The sequence below is a fragment of the Eleutherodactylus coqui genome, chromosome 11, assembly GCF_035609145.1.
Source record: "Eleutherodactylus coqui strain aEleCoq1 chromosome 11, aEleCoq1.hap1, whole genome shotgun sequence".
Lineage (NCBI taxonomy): Eukaryota > Metazoa > Chordata > Amphibia > Anura > Eleutherodactylidae > Eleutherodactylus > Eleutherodactylus coqui.
In genome coordinates, this window is record NC_089847.1 from 53,023,129 (window position 1) to 53,037,326 (window position 14,198).

Sequence of the window (14,198 nt, forward strand, 5' to 3'; positions counted from 1 at the left end):
GTGATTCCTGGGGACAAAGCGCTGTTTGGAGGTGAAATGCAGAAAAACATAACCTGGTGTTGTAAATAGTACATAGGCAAGAGGATAGCAAAGTGGCATGCTTCTTAGCATTTAGCAGGAAGCACTTCTTCTTGAGATGGACTTTGTCAAAGATGGCGACAGTCTTGGGAAATAGCTTCGTAGAAAACGAGAAAAGCACACCCCGTCGGGGAATCGAACCCCGGTCTCCCGCGTGACAGGCGGGGATTACTCACCACTATACTAACGAGGAAGAAGCTGATGAAAGCATGGCAGTATTCGGGCGGACCCATTTACTCTTGGGACCGATAGAATTTTGCCCATTTACACATACGCAGATGTTCTGCCAAAAGAAAAATAGCTTCCACAGATGATATCTTGAGTCATCTAACTGCAAAGTCCAGCTAAAGAAATCTCAAGTCTGACAAATCAGACTTTTTCTCTTTCCCCAAAGGTAAAGCTGCAGTGATTCCTGGGGACAAAGCGCTGTTTGGAGGTGAAATGCAGAAAAACATAACCTGGTGTTGTAAATAGTACATAGGCAAGAGGATAGCAAAGTGGCATGCTTCTTAGCATTTAGCAGGAAGCACTTCTTCTTGAGATGGACTTTGTCAAAGATGGCGACAGTCTTGGGAAATAGCTTCGTAGAAAACGAGAAAAGCACTCCCCGTCGGGGAATCGAACCCCGGTCTCCCGCGTGACTACTCGCCACTATACTAACGAGGAAGAAGCTGATGAAAGCATGGCAGTATTCGGGCAGACCCATTTACTCTTGGGACCGATAGAATTTTGCCCATTTACACATACGCAGATGTTCTGCCAAAAGAAAAATAGCTTCCACAGATGATATCTTGAGTCATCTAACTGCAAAGTCCAGCTAAAGAAATCTCAAGTCTGACAAATCAGACTTTTTCCTTTTCCCCAAAGGTAAAGCTGCAGTGATTCCTGGGGACAAAGCGCTGTTTGGAGGTGAAATGCAGAAAAACATAACCTGGTGTTGTAAATAGTACATAGGCAAGAGGATAGCAAAGTGGCATGCTTCTTAGCATTTAGCAGGAAGCACTTCTTCTTGAGATGGACTTTGTCAAAGATGGCGACAGTCTTGGGAAATAGCTTCGTAGAAAACGAGAAAAGCACTCCCCGTCGGGGAATCGAACCCCGGTCTCCCACGTGACTACTCGCCACTATACTAACGAGGAAGAAGCTGATGAAAGCATGGCAGTATTCGGGCAGACCCATTTACTCTTGGGACCGATAGAATTTTGCCCATTTACACATACGCAGATGTTCTGCCAAAAGAAAAATAGCTTCCACAGATGATATCTTGAGTCATCTAACTGCAAAGTCCAGCTAAAGAAATCTCAAGTCTGACAAATCAGACTTTTTCCTTTTCCCCAAAGGTAAAGCTGCAGTGATTCCTGGGGACAAAGCGCTGTTTGGAGGTGAAATGCAGAAAAACATAACCTGGTGTTGTAAATAGTACATAGGCAAGAGGATAGCAAAGTGGCATGCTTCTTAGCATTTAGCAGGAAGCACTTCTTCTTGAGATGGACTTTGTCAAAGATGGCGACAGTCTTGGGAAATAGCTTCGTAGAAAACGAGAAAAGCACTCCCCGTCGGGGAATCGAACCCCGGTCTCCCGCGTGACAGGCGGGGATACTCACCACTATACTAACGAGGAAGAAGCTGATGAAAGCATGGCAGTATTCGGGCGGACCCATTTACTCTTGGGACCGATAGAATTTTGCCCATTTACACATACGCAGATGTTCTGCCAAAAGAAAAATAGCTTCCACAGATGATATCTTGAGTCATCTAACTGCAAAGTCCAGCTAAAGAAATCTCAAGTCTGACAAATCAGACTTTTTCCTTTTCCCCAAAGGTAAAGCTGCAGTGATTCCTGGGGACAAAGCGCTGTTTGGAGGTGAAATGCAGAAAAACATAACCTGGTGTTGTAAATAGTACATAGGCAAGAGGATAGCAAAGTGGCATGCTTCTTAGCATTTAGCAGGAAGCACTTCTTCTTGAGATGGACTTTGTCAAAGATGGCGACAGTCTTGGGAAATAGCTTCGTAGAAAACGAGAAAAGCACACCCCGTCGGGGAATCGAACCCCGGTCTCCCGCGTGACAGGCGGGGATTACTCACCACTATACTAACGAGGAAGAAGCTGATGAAAGCATGGCAGTATTCGGGCGGACCCATTTACTCTTGGGACCGATAGAATTTTGCCCATTTACACATACGCAGATGTTCTGCCAAAAGAAAAATAGCTTCCACAGATGATATCTTGAGTCATCTAACTGCAAAGTCCAGCTAAAGAAATCTCAAGTCTGACAAATCAGACTTTTTCTCTTTCCCCAAAGGTAAAGCTGCAGTGATTCCTGGGGACAAAGCGCTGTTTGGAGGTGAAATGCAGAAAAACATAACCTGGTGTTGTAAATAGTACATAGGCAAGAGGATAGCAAAGTGGCATGCTTCTTAGCATTTAGCAGGAAGCACTTCTTCTTGAGATGGACTTTGTCAAAGATGGCGACAGTCTTGGGAAATAGCTTCGTAGAAAACGAGAAAAGCACTCCCCGTCGGGGAATCGAACCCCGGTCTCCCGCGTGACTACTCGCCACTATACTAACGAGGAAGAAGCTGATGAAAGCATGGCAGTATTCGGGCAGACCCATTTACTCTTGGGACCGATAGAATTTTGCCCATTTACACATACGCAGATGTTCTGCCAAAAGAAAAATAGCTTCCACAGATGATATCTTGAGTCATCTAACTGCAAAGTCCAGCTAAAGAAATCTCAAGTCTGACAAATCAGACTTTTTCCTTTTCCCCAAAGGTAAAGCTGCAGTGATTCCTGGGGACAAAGCGCTGTTTGGAGGTGAAATGCAGAAAAACATAACCTGGTGTTGTAAATAGTACATAGGCAAGAGGATAGCAAAGTGGCATGCTTCTTAGCATTTAGCAGGAAGCACTTCTTCTTGAGATGGACTTTGTCAAAGATGGCGACAGTCTTGGGAAATAGCTTCGTAGAAAACGAGAAAAGCACTCCCCGTCGGGGAATCGAACCCCGGTCTCCCACGTGACTACTCGCCACTATACTAACGAGGAAGAAGCTGATGAAAGCATGGCAGTATTCGGGCAGACCCATTTACTCTTGGGACCGATAGAATTTTGCCCATTTACACATACGCAGATGTTCTGCCAAAAGAAAAATAGCTTCCACAGATGATATCTTGAGTCATCTAACTGCAAAGTCCAGCTAAAGAAATCTCAAGTCTGACAAATCAGACTTTTTCCTTTTCCCCAAAGGTAAAGCTGCAGTGATTCCTGGGGACAAAGCGCTGTTTGGAGGTGAAATGCAGAAAAACATAACCTGGTGTTGTAAATAGTACATAGGCAAGAGGATAGCAAAGTGGCATGCTTCTTAGCATTTAGCAGGAAGCACTTCTTCTTGAGATGGACTTTGTCAAAGATGGCGACAGTCTTGGGAAATAGCTTCGTAGAAAACGAGAAAAGCACTCCCCGTCGGGGAATCGAACCCCGGTCTCCCACGTGACTACTCGCCACTATACTAACGAGGAAGAAGCTGATGAAAGCATGGCAGTATTCGGGCAGACCCATTTACTCTTGGGACCGATAGAATTTTGCCCATTTACACATACGCAGATGTTCTGCCAAAAGAAAAATAGCTTCCACAGATGATATCTTGAGTCATCTAACTGCAAAGTCCAGCTAAAGAAATCTCAAGTCTGACAAATCAGACTTTTTCCTTTTCCCCAAAGGTAAAGCTGCAGTGATTCCTGGGGACAAAGCGCTGTTTGGAGGTGAAATGCAGAAAAACATAACCTGGTGTTGTAAATAGTACATAGGCAAGAGGATAGCAAAGTGGCATGCTTCTTAGCATTTAGCAGGAAGCACTTCTTCTTGAGATGGACTTTGTCAAAGATGGCGACAGTCTTGGGAAATAGCTTCGTAGAAAACGAGAAAAGCACTCCCCGTCGGGGAATCGAACCCCGGTCTCCCGCGTGACAGGCGGGGATACTCACCACTATACTAACGAGGAAGAAGCTGATGAAAGCATGGCAGTATTCGGGCGGACCCATTTACTCTTGGGACCGATAGAATTTTGCCCATTTACACATACGCAGATGTTCTGCCAAAAGAAAAATAGCTTCCACAGATGATATCTTGAGTCATCTAACTGCAAAGTCCAGCTAAAGAAATCTCAAGTCTGACAAATCAGACTTTTTCCTTTTCCCCAAAGGTAAAGCTGCAGTGATTCCTGGGGACAAAGCGCTGTTTGGAGGTGAAATGCAGAAAAACATAACCTGGTGTTGTAAATAGTACATAGGCAAGAGGATAGCAAAGTGGCATGCTTCTTAGCATTTAGCAGGAAGCACTTCTTCTTGAGATGGACTTTGTCAAAGATGGCGACAGTCTTGGGAAATAGCTTCGTAGAAAACGAGAAAAGCACTCCCCGTCGGGGAATCGAACCCCGGTCTCCCGCGTGACAGGCGGGGATACTCACCACTATACTAACGAGGAAGAAGCTGATGAACGCATGGCAGTATTCGGGCGGACCCATTTACTCTTGGGACCGATAGAATTTTGCCCATTTACACATACGCAGATGTTCTGCCAAAAGAAAAATAGCTTCCACAGATGATATCTTGAGTCATCTAACTGCAAAGTCCAGCTAAAGAAATCTCAAGTCTGACAAATCAGACTTTTTCTCTTTCCCCAAAGGTAAAGCTGCAGTGATTCCTGGGGACAAAGCGCTGTTTGGAGGTGAAATGCAGAAAAACATAACCTGGTGTTGTAAATAGTACATAGGCAAGAGGATAGCAAAGTGGCATGCTTCTTAGCATTTAGCAGGAAGCACTTCTTCTTGAGATGGACTTTGTCAAAGATGGCGACAGTCTTGGGAAATAGCTTCGTAGAAAACGAGAAAAGCACTCCCCGTCGGGGAATCGAACCCCGGTCTCCCGCGTGACTACTCACCACTATACTAACGAGGAAGAAGCTGATGAAAGCATGGCAGTATTCGGGCAGACCCATTTACTCTTGGGACCGATAGAATTTTGCCCATTTACACATACGCAGATGTTCTGCCAAAAGAAAAATAGCTTCCACAGATGATATCTTGAGTCATCTAACTGCAAAGTCCAGCTAAAGAAATCTCAAGTCTGACAAATCAGACTTTTTCTCTTTCCCCAAAGGTAAAGCTGCAGTGATTCCTGGGGACAAAGCGCTGTTTGGAGGTGAAATGCAGAAAAACATAACCTGGTGTTGTAAATAGTACATAGGCAAGAGGATAGCAAAGTGGCATGCTTCTTAGCATTTAGCAGGAATCACTTCTTCTTGAGATGGACTTTGTCAAAGATGGCGACAGTCTTGGGAAATACCTTCGTAGAAAACGAGAAAAGCACTCCCCGTCGGGGAATCGAACCCCGGTCTCCCGTGTGACAGGCAGGGATACTCACCACTATACTAACGAGGAAGTTAGCAAGAGGATAGCACAGTGGCATGCTTCTTAGCATTTAGCAGGAAGCACTTCTTCTTGAGATGGACTTTGTCAAAGATGGCGACAGTCTTGGGAAATAGCTTCGTAGAAAACGAGAAAAGCACTCCCCGTCGGGGAATCGAACCCCGGTCTCCCGCGTGACAGGCGGGGATACTCACCACTATACTAACGAGGAAGAAGCTGATGAAAGCATGGCAGTATTCGGGCGGACCCATTTACTCTTGGGACCGATAGAATTTTGCCCATTTACACATACGCAGATGTTCTGCCAAAAGAAAAATAGCTTCCACAGATGATATCTTGAGTCATCTAACTGCAAAGTCCAGCTAAAGAAATCTCAAGTCTGACAAATCAGACTTTTTCCTTTTCCCCAAAGGTAAAGCTGCAGTGATTCCTGGGGACAAAGCGCTGTTTGGAGGTGAAATGCAGAAAAACATAACCTGGTGTTGTAAATAATACATAGGCAAGAGGATAGCAAAGTGGCATGCTTCTTAGCATTTAGCAGGAAGCACTTCTTCTTGAGATGGACTTTGTCAAAGATGGCGACAGTCTTGGGAAATAGCTTCGTAGAAAACGAGAAAAGCACTCCCCGTCGGGGAATCGAACCCCGGTCTCCCGCGTGACAGGCGGGGATACTCACCACTATACTAACGAGGAAGAAGCTGATGAAAGCATGGCAGTATTCGGGCGGACCCATTTACTCTTGGGACCGATAGAATTTTGCCCATTTACACATACGCAGATGTTCTGCCAAAAGAAAAATAGCTTCCACAGATGATATCTTGAGTCATCTAACTGCAAAGTCCAGCTAAAGAAATCTCAAGTCTGACAAATCAGACTTTTTCCTTTTCCCCAAAGGTAAAGCTGCAGTGATTCCTGGGGACAAAGCGCTGTTTGGAGGTGAAATGCAGAAAAACATAACCTGGTGTTGTAAATAGTACATAGGCAAGAGGATAGCAAAGTGGCATGCTTCTTAGCATTTAGCAGGAAGCACTTCTTCTTGAGATGGACTTTGTCAAAGATGGCGACAGTCTTGGGAAATAGCTTCGTAGAAAACGAGAAAAGCACTCCCCGTCGGGGAATCGAACCCCGGTCTCCCGCGTGACAGGCGGGGATACTCACCACTATACTAACGAGGAAGAAGCTGATGAAAGCATGGCAGTATTCGGGCGGACCCATTTACTCTTGGGACCGATAGAATTTTGCCCATTTACACATACGCAGATGTTCTGCCAAAAGAAAAATAGCTTCCACAGATGATATCTTGAGTCATCTAACTGCAAAGTCCAGCTAAAGAAATCTCAAGTCTGACAAATCAGACTTTTTCTCTTTCCCCAAAGGTAAAGCTGCAGTGATTCCTGGGGACAAAGCGCTGTTTAGAGGTGAAATGCAGAAAAACATAACCTGGTGTTGTAAACAGTACATAGGCAAGAGGATAGCAAAACGGCATGCTTCTTAGCATTTAGCAGGAAGCACTTCTTCTTGAGATGGACTTTGTCAAAGATGGCGACAGTCTTGGGAAATAGCTTCGTAGAAAACGAGAAAAGCACTCCCCGTCGGGGAATCGAACCCCGGTCTCCCGCGTGACAGGCGTGGATACTCACCACTATACTAACGAGGAAGAAGCTGATGAAAGCATGGCAGTATTCGGGCGGACCCATTTACTCTTGGGACCGATAGAATTTTGCCCATTTACACATACGCAGATGTTCTGCCAAAAGAAAAATAGCTTCCACAGATGATATCTTGAGTCATCTAACTGCAAAGTCCAGCTAAAGAAATCTCAAGTCTGACAAATCAGACTTTTTCCTTTTCCCCAAAGGTAAAGCTGCAGTGATTCCTGGGGACAAAGCGCTGTTTGGAGGTGAAATGCAGAAAAACATAACCTGGTGTTGTAAATAGTACATAGGCAAGAGGATAGCAAAGTGGCATGCTTCTTAGCATTTAGCAGGAAGCACTTCTTCTTGAGATGGACTTTGTCAAAGATGGCGACAGTCTTGGGAAATAGCTTCGTAGAAAACGAGAAAAGCACTCCCCGTCGGGGAATCGAACCCCGGTCTCCCGCGTGACTACTCGCCACTATACTAACGAGGAAGAAGCTGATGAAAGCATGGCAGTATTCGGGCAGACCCATTTACTCTTGGGACCGATAGAATTTTGCCCATTTACACATACGCAGATGTTCTGCCAAAAGAAAAATAGCTTCCACAGATGATATCTTGAGTCATCTAACTGCAAAGTCCAGCTAAAGAAATCTCAAGTCTGACAAATCAGACTTTTTCCTTTTCCCCAAAGGTAAAGCTGCAGTGATTCCTGGGGACAAAGCGCTGTTTGGAGGTGAAATGCAGAAAAACATAACCTGGTGTTGTAAATAGTACATAGGCAAGAGGATAGCAAAGTGGCATGCTTCTTAGCATTTAGCAGGAAGCACTTCTTCTTGAGATGGACTTTGTCAAAGATGGCGACAGTCTTGGGAAATAGCTTCGTAGAAAACGAGAAAAGCACTCCCCGTCGGGGAATCGAACCCCGGTCTCCCGCGTGACTACTCGCCACTATACTAACGAGGAAGAAGCTGATGAAAGCATGGCAGTATTCGGGCAGACCCATTTACTCTTGGGACCGATAGAATTTTGCCCATTTACACATACGCAGATGTTCTGCCAAAAGAAAAATAGCTTCCACAGATGATATCTTGAGTCATCTAACTGCAAAGTCCAGCTAAAGAAATCTCAAGTCTGACAAATCAGACTTTTTCCTTTTCCCCAAAGGTAAAGCTGCAGTGATTCCTGGGGACAAAGCGCTGTTTGGAGGTGAAATGCAGAAAAACATAACCTGGTGTTGTAAATAGTACATAGGCAAGAGGATAGCAAAGTGGCATGCTTCTTAGCATTTAGCAGGAAGCACTTCTTCTTGAGATGGACTTTGTCAAAGATGGCGACAGTCTTGGGAAATAGCTTCGTAGAAAACGAGAAAAGCACTCCCCGTCGGGGAATCGAACCCCGGTCTCCCGCGTGACTACTCGCCACTATACTAACGAGGAAGAAGCTGATGAAAGCATGGCAGTATTCGGGCAGACCCATTTACTCTTGGGACCGATAGAATTTTGCCCATTTACACATACGCAGATGTTCTGCCAAAAGAAAAATAGCTTCCACAGATGATATCTTGAGTCATCTAACTGCAAAGTCCAGCTAAAGAAATCTCAAGTCTGACAAATCAGACTTTTTCCTTTTCCCCAAAGGTAAAGCTGCAGTGATTCCTGGGGACAAAGCGCTGTTTGGAGGTGAAATGCAGAAAAACATAACCTGGTGTTGTAAATAGTACATAGGCAAGAGGATAGCAAAGTGGCATGCTTCTTAGCATTTAGCAGGAAGCACTTCTTCTTGAGATGGACTTTGTCAAAGATGGCGACAGTCTTGGGAAATAGCTTCGTAGAAAACGAGAAAAGCACTCCCCGTCGGGGAATCGAACCCCGGTCTCCCACGTGACTACTCGCCACTATACTAACGAGGAAGAAGCTGATGAAAGCATGGCAGTATTCGGGCAGACCCATTTACTCTTGGGACCGATAGAATTTTGCCCATTTACACATACGCAGATGTTCTGCCAAAAGAAAAATAGCTTCCACAGATGATATCTTGAGTCATCTAACTGCAAAGTCCAGCTAAAGAAATCTCAAGTCTGACAAATCAGACTTTTTCCTTTTCCCCAAAGGTAAAGCTGCAGTGATTCCTGGGGACAAAGCGCTGTTTGGAGGTGAAATGCAGAAAAACATAACCTGGTGTTGTAAATAGTACATAGGCAAGAGGATAGCAAAGTGGCATGCTTCTTAGCATTTAGCAGGAAGCACTTCTTCTTGAGATGGACTTTGTCAAAGATGGCGACAGTCTTGGGAAATAGCTTCGTAGAAAACGAGAAAAGCACTCCCCGTCGGGGAATCGAACCCCGGTCTCCCGCGTGACAGGCGGGGATACTCACCACTATACTAACGAGGAAGAAGCTGATGAAAGCATGGCAGTATTCGGGCGGACCCATTTACTCTTGGGACCGATAGAATTTTGCCCATTTACACATACGCAGATGTTCTGCCAAAAGAAAAATAGCTTCCACAGATGATATCTTGAGTCATCTAACTGCAAAGTCCAGCTAAAGAAATCTCAAGTCTGACAAATCAGACTTTTTCCTTTTCCCCAAAGGTAAAGCTGCAGTGATTCCTGGGGACAAAGCGCTGTTTGGAGGTGAAATGCAGAAAAACATAACCTGGTGTTGTAAATAGTACATAGGCAAGAGGATAGCAAAGTGGCATGCTTCTTAGCATTTAGCAGGAAGCACTTCTTCTTGAGATGGACTTTGTCAAAGATGGCGACAGTCTTGGGAAATAGCTTCGTAGAAAACGAGAAAAGCACTCCCCGTCGGGGAATCGAACCCCGGTCTCCCGCGTGACAGGCGGGGATACTCACCACTATACTAACGAGGAAGAAGCTGATGAAAGCATGGCAGTATTCGGGCGGACCCATTTACTCTTGGGACCGATAGAATTTTGCCCATTTACACATACGCAGATGTTCTGCCAAAAGAAAAATAGCTTCCACAGATGATATCTTGAGTCATCTAACTGCAAAGTCCAGCTAAAGAAATCTCAAGTCTGACAAATCAGACTTTTTCTCTTTCCCCAAAGGTAAAGCTGCAGTGATTCCTGGGGACAAAGCGCTGTTTGGAGGTGAAATGCAGAAAAACATAACCTGGTGTTGTAAATAGTACATAGGCAAGAGGATAGCAAAGTGGCATGCTTCTTAGCATTTAGCAGGAAGCACTTCTTCTTGAGATGGACTTTGTCAAAGATGGCGACAGTCTTGGGAAATAGCTTCGTAGAAAACGAGAAAAGCACTCCCCGTCGGGGAATCGAACCCCGGTCTCCCGCGTGACAGGCGGGGATACTCACCACTATACTAACGAGGAAGAAGCTGATGAAAGCATGGCAGTATTCGGGCGGACCCATTTACTCTTGGGACCGATAGAATTTTGCCCATTTACACATACGCAGATGTTCTGCCAAAAGAAAAATAGCTTCCACAGATGATATCTTGAGTCATCTAACTGCAAAGTCCAGCTAAAGAAATCTCAAGTCTGACAAATCAGACTTTTTCTCTTTCCCCAAAGGTAAAGCTGCAGTGATTCCTGGGGACAAAGCGCTGTTTGGAGGTGAAATGCAGAAAAACATAACCTGGTGTTGTAAATAGTACATAGGCAAGAGGATAGCAAAGTGGCATGCTTCTTAGCATTTAGCAGGAAGCACTTCTTCTTGAGATGGACTTTGTCAAAGATGGCGACAGTCTTGGGAAATAGCTTCGTAGAAAACGAGAAAAGCACTCCCCGTCGGGGAATCGAACCCCGGTCTCCCGCGTGACTACTCACCACTATACTAACGAGGAAGAAGCTGATGAAAGCATGGCAGTATTCGGGCAGACCCATTTACTCTTGGGACCGATAGAATTTTGCCCATTTACACATACGCAGATGTTCTGCCAAAAGAAAAATAGCTTCCACAGATGATATCTTGAGTCATCTAACTGCAAAGTCCAGCTAAAGAAATCTCAAGTCTGACAAATCAGACTTTTTCTCTTTCCCCAAAGGTAAAGCTGCAGTGATTCCTGGGGACAAAGCGCTGTTTGGAGGTGAAATGCAGAAAAACATAACCTGGTGTTGTAAATAGTACATAGGCAAGAGGATAGCAAAGTGGCATGCTTCTTAGCATTTAGCAGGAAGCACTTCTTCTTGAGATGGACTTTGTCAAAGATGGCGACAGTCTTGGGAAATACCTTCGTAGAAAACGAGAAAAGCACTCCCCGTCGGGGAATCGAACCCCGGTCTCCCGTGTGACAGGCAGGGATACTCACCACTATACTAACGAGGAAGTTAGCAAGAGGATAGCACAGTGGCATGCTTCTTAGCATTTAGCAGGAAGCACTTCTTCTTGAGATGGACTTTGTCAAAGATGGCGACAGTCTTGGGAAATAGCTTCGTAGAAAACGAGAAAAGCACTCCCCGTCGGGGAATCGAACCCCGGTCTCCCGCGTGACAGGCGGGGATACTCACCACTATACTAACGAGGAAGAAGCTGATGAAAGCATGGCAGTATTCGGGCGGACCCATTTACTCTTGGGACCGATAGAATTTTGCCCATTTACACATACGCAGATGTTCTGCCAAAAGAAAAATAGCTTCCACAGATGATATCTTGAGTCATCTAACTGCAAAGTCCAGCTAAAGAAATCTCAAGTCTGACAAATCAGACTTTTTCTCTTTCCCCAAAGGTAAAGCTGCAGTGATTCCTGGGGACAATGCGCTGTTTGGAGGTGAAATGCAGAAAAACATAACCTGGTGTTGTAAATAGTACATAGGCAAGAGGATAGCAAAGTGGCATGCTTCTTAGCATTTAGCAGGAAGCACTTCTTCTTGAGATGGACTTTGTCAAAGATGGCGACAGTCTTGGGAAATAGCTTCGTAGAAAACGAGAAAAGCACTCCCCGTCGGGGAATCGAACCCCGGTCTCCCGCGTGACTACACGCCACTATACTAACGAGGAAGAAGCTGATGAAAGCATGGCAGTATTCGGGCAGACCCATTTACTCTTGGGACCGATAGAATTTTGCCCATTTACACATACGCAGATGTTCTGCCAAAAGAAAAATAGCTTCCACAGATGATATCTTGAGTCATCTAACTGCAAAGTCCAGCTAAAGAAATCTCAAGTCTGACAAATCAGACTTTTTCTCTTCCCCAAAGGTAAAGCTGCAGTGATTCCTGGGGACAAAGCGCTGTTTGGAGGTGAAATGCAGAAAAACATAACCTGGTGTTGTAAACAGTACATAGGCAAGAGGATAGCAAAGTGGCATGCTTCTTAGCATTTAGCAGGAAGCACTTCTTCTTGAGATGGACTTTGTCAAAGATGGCGACAGTCTTGGGAAATAGCTTCGTAGAAAACGAGAAAAGCACTCCCCGTCGGGGAATCGAACCCCGGTCTCCCGCGTGACAGGCGGGGATACTCACCACTATACTAACGAGGAAGAAGCTGATGAAAGCATGGCAGTATTCGGGCGGACCCATTTACTCTTGGGACCGATAGAATTTTGCCCATTTACACATACGCAGATGTTCTGCCAAAAGAAAAATAGCTTCCACAGATGATATCTTGAGTCATCTAACTGCAAAGTCCAGCTAAAGAAATCTCAAGTCTGACAAATCAGACTTTTTCCTTTTCCCCAAAGGTAAAGCTGCAGTGATTCCTGGGGACAAAGCGCTGTTTGGAGGTGAAATGCAGAAAAACATAACCTGGTGTTGTAAATAGTACATAGGCAAGAGGATAGCAAAGTGGCATGCTTCTTAGCATTTAGCAGGAAGCACTTCTTCTTGAGATGGACTTTGTCAAAGATGGCGACAGTCTTGGGAAATAGCTTCGTAGAAAACGAGAAAAGCACTCCCCGTCGGGGAATCGAACCCCGGTCTCCCGCGTGACTACTCGCCACTATACTAACGAGGAAGAAGCTGATGAAAGCATGGCAGTATTCGGGCAGACCCATTTACTCTTGGGACCGATAGAATTTTGCCCATTTACACATACGCAGATGTTCTGCCAAAAGAAAAATAGCTTCCACAGATGATATCTTGAGTCATCTAACTGCAAAGTCCAGCTAAAGAAATCTCAAGTCTGACAAATCAGACTTTTTCCTTTTCCCCAAAGGTAAAGCTGCAGTGATTCCTGGGGACAAAGCGCTGTTTGGAGGTGAAATGCAGAAAAACATAACCTGGTGTTGTAAATAGTACATAGGCAAGAGGATAGCAAAGTGGCATGCTTCTTAGCATTTAGCAGGAAGCACTTCTTCTTGAGATGGACTTTGTCAAAGATGGCGACAGTCTTGGGAAATACCTTCGTAGAAAACGAGAAAAGCACTCCCCGTCGGGGAATCGAACCCCGGTCTCCCGTGTGACAGGCAGGGATACTCACCACTATACTAACGAGGAAGTTAGCAAGAGGATAGCACAGTGGCATGCTTCTTAGCATTTAGCAGGAAGCACTTCTTCTTGAGATGGACTTTGTCAAAGATGGCGACAGTCTTGGGAAATAGCTTCGTAGAAAACGAGAAAAGCACTCCCCGTCGGGGAATCGAACCCCGGTCTCCCGCGTGACAGGCGGGGATACTCACCACTATACTAACGAGGAAGAAGCTGATGAAAGCATGGCAGTATTCGGGCGGACCCATTTACTCTTGGGACCGATAGAATTTTGCCCATTTACACATACGCAGATGTTCTGCCAAAAGAAAAATAGCTTCCACAGATGATATCTTGAGTCATCTAACTGCAAAGTCCAGCTAAAGAAATCTCAAGTCTGACAAATCAGACTTTTTCCTTTTCCCCAAAGGTAAAGCTGCAGTGATTCCTGGGGACAAAGCGCTGTTTGGAGGTGAAATGCAGAAAAACATAACCTGGTGTTGTAAATAGTACATAGGCAAGAGGATAGCAAAGTGGCATGCTTCTTAGCATTTAGCAGGAAGCACTTCTTCTTGAGATGGACTTTGTCAAAGATGGCGACAGTCTTGGGAAATAGCTTCGTAGAAAACGAGAAAAGCACACCCCGTCGGGGAATCGAACCC

At 45.1% G+C, this 14,198-nt stretch overlaps 12 non-coding genes across 12 annotated transcripts; all 12 read right to left on the reverse strand.

The window, feature by feature from the left end:
• Window positions 1-1,627: 1,627 nt before the first annotated feature.
• TRNAD-GUC (transfer RNA aspartic acid (anticodon GUC)) lies at window positions 1,628-1,699 on the reverse strand. The gene has a single exon. It is a non-coding gene; the product is annotated as a tRNA-Asp (tRNA).
• A 2,312-nt stretch (window positions 1,700-4,011) lies between these two features.
• Window positions 4,012-4,083, reverse strand: TRNAD-GUC (transfer RNA aspartic acid (anticodon GUC)). The gene has a single exon. It is a non-coding gene; the product is annotated as a tRNA-Asp (tRNA).
• Window positions 4,084-4,493: 410 nt separating this feature from the next.
• On the reverse strand, window positions 4,494-4,565 carry TRNAD-GUC (transfer RNA aspartic acid (anticodon GUC)). Its single transcript has one exon. It is a non-coding gene; the product is annotated as a tRNA-Asp (tRNA).
• Window positions 4,566-5,647: 1,082 nt separating this feature from the next.
• TRNAD-GUC (transfer RNA aspartic acid (anticodon GUC)) lies at window positions 5,648-5,719 on the reverse strand. The gene has a single exon. It is a non-coding gene; the product is annotated as a tRNA-Asp (tRNA).
• Window positions 5,720-6,129: 410 nt separating this feature from the next.
• Window positions 6,130-6,201, reverse strand: TRNAD-GUC (transfer RNA aspartic acid (anticodon GUC)). Its single transcript has one exon. It is a non-coding gene; the product is annotated as a tRNA-Asp (tRNA).
• Window positions 6,202-6,611: 410 nt separating this feature from the next.
• TRNAD-GUC (transfer RNA aspartic acid (anticodon GUC)) lies at window positions 6,612-6,683 on the reverse strand. The gene has a single exon. It is a non-coding gene; the product is annotated as a tRNA-Asp (tRNA).
• A 2,784-nt stretch (window positions 6,684-9,467) lies between these two features.
• TRNAD-GUC (transfer RNA aspartic acid (anticodon GUC)) lies at window positions 9,468-9,539 on the reverse strand. Its single transcript has one exon. It is a non-coding gene; the product is annotated as a tRNA-Asp (tRNA).
• A 410-nt stretch (window positions 9,540-9,949) lies between these two features.
• On the reverse strand, window positions 9,950-10,021 carry TRNAD-GUC (transfer RNA aspartic acid (anticodon GUC)). The gene has a single exon. It is a non-coding gene; the product is annotated as a tRNA-Asp (tRNA).
• Window positions 10,022-10,431: 410 nt separating this feature from the next.
• TRNAD-GUC (transfer RNA aspartic acid (anticodon GUC)) lies at window positions 10,432-10,503 on the reverse strand. Its single transcript has one exon. It is a non-coding gene; the product is annotated as a tRNA-Asp (tRNA).
• A 1,082-nt stretch (window positions 10,504-11,585) lies between these two features.
• Window positions 11,586-11,657, reverse strand: TRNAD-GUC (transfer RNA aspartic acid (anticodon GUC)). Its single transcript has one exon. It is a non-coding gene; the product is annotated as a tRNA-Asp (tRNA).
• An 882-nt stretch (window positions 11,658-12,539) lies between these two features.
• On the reverse strand, window positions 12,540-12,611 carry TRNAD-GUC (transfer RNA aspartic acid (anticodon GUC)). The gene has a single exon. It is a non-coding gene; the product is annotated as a tRNA-Asp (tRNA).
• Window positions 12,612-13,693: 1,082 nt separating this feature from the next.
• TRNAD-GUC (transfer RNA aspartic acid (anticodon GUC)) lies at window positions 13,694-13,765 on the reverse strand. Its single transcript has one exon. It is a non-coding gene; the product is annotated as a tRNA-Asp (tRNA).
• Between the last annotated feature and the right edge of the window lie 433 nt (window positions 13,766-14,198).